This window comes from Calidris pugnax, unplaced genomic scaffold (genome assembly GCF_001431845.1).
Source record: "Calidris pugnax isolate Ruff unplaced genomic scaffold, ASM143184v1 scaffold38, whole genome shotgun sequence".
NCBI classification, from domain to species: Eukaryota; Metazoa; Chordata; class Aves; order Charadriiformes; family Scolopacidae; genus Calidris; species Calidris pugnax.
In genome coordinates this window covers 4,690,509-4,691,661 of record NW_015090995.1, presented here as the reverse complement: position 1 = coordinate 4,691,661, position 1,153 = coordinate 4,690,509, and the positions used below count along the sequence as shown (strand labels likewise).

General features: G+C 47.2%; 1 long non-coding RNA gene across 10 annotated transcripts in view; it reads left to right on the top strand.

Moving 5' to 3' along the window:
* LOC106895721 overlaps nt 1-518 on the top strand; it is a 45,125-nt gene extending 44,607 nt beyond the window's left edge. For all 10 annotated transcript variants that reach the window (XR_001413493.1, XR_001413492.1, XR_001413485.1 and 7 more), the window contains one exon: nt 179-518. This is a non-coding gene — a long non-coding RNA (uncharacterized LOC106895721). The remainder of the gene's footprint in view (nt 1-178) is intronic.
* The last annotated feature ends 635 nt before the right edge of the window (nt 519-1,153 follow it).

Sequence of the window (1,153 nt, the reverse complement as noted above, 5' to 3'; positions counted from 1 at the left end):
CCAGGAAGACTGAGAGGATGAGGCCCTCTACAGACAAATAGGAGCAGCCTCACCTTCACAAGCCCTGGTCCTCATGGGGGACTTCAACCACCCAAATATCTGTTAGAAGGACAACACAGCAGGGCATAGGCAATCCAGGAGGTTTCTGGAATGCATTGATGATAACCTTCTTTTGCAGGTAATTGAGGAGCCAATGAGGAGAGCTGCTACGCTGGACCTTGTTCTCACCAACAAGGAGGCACTGGTGGGGAATGTGAAGCTCATGGACAGTCTTGGCTGCAATGACCATGAAACAGTAAAGTTCAAAGTGGGAAGAGCAGGGACTGGGAGAATGAAGAACTGCCAAGTGTAGGAAAGGATCAGGTTCAAGACCATGGGAGGAACCTGCCAGCTGACTAGAAAAGGGGAAACATAACCCCTATTTTTAAAAACTGAAAAAAGAAAGACCTAGGGAACTACAGGCCAGCCAGTCTCACCTCTGTGCCCAGAGAGACCATGGAGCAGATCCTCCTGGAAACTATGCTAAGGCACATGAAAAACATATGGAGCAGATCCTCCTGGAAACTATGCTAAGGCACATGAAAAAAATGGAGCTGATCGGTGACAGCCAAAATGGTTTCACTAAGAACAAATCATGCCTGACAAGTTTGGTGGCCTTCTAATATGAGATTACATTCACTAAGAACAAATCATGCCTGACAAGTTCGGTGGCCTTCTAATATGAGATTACGTCTCATGAGGTGTTCAAGGCCGGGCTGGATGGGGCTTTGACTAACCTGGTCTAGTGGAAGGTGTCACTCCCCGTGGCAGGGGGCTTGGAACTAGGTGATCTTTAAGGTCCCTTCCAACCCAAACCAATCGATGGTTCTATGAATTTTGAAAGTGCCCCGAGGTCTCAGCTATAAAAGCAGCCAATATGACAGCAGAGGTTTATCCAAGCACCTGCTCCAAGCCGTGAGACTGGCAGCTCATCAATAGGGAAGGGACACTAGGCACCAAAATGCTTCAGATCAAACAACACTTCCTTAATGAGGATGCTAATAATAGAAAGGCAAACCTGCTTTTTCCAAAATGCCCAGGTCCCTTAGTGCTACTGAACATGCCTTGTTCCCAAAGCCAGTATAACAGATAGGTATCTGCACTGAAGTCAGAT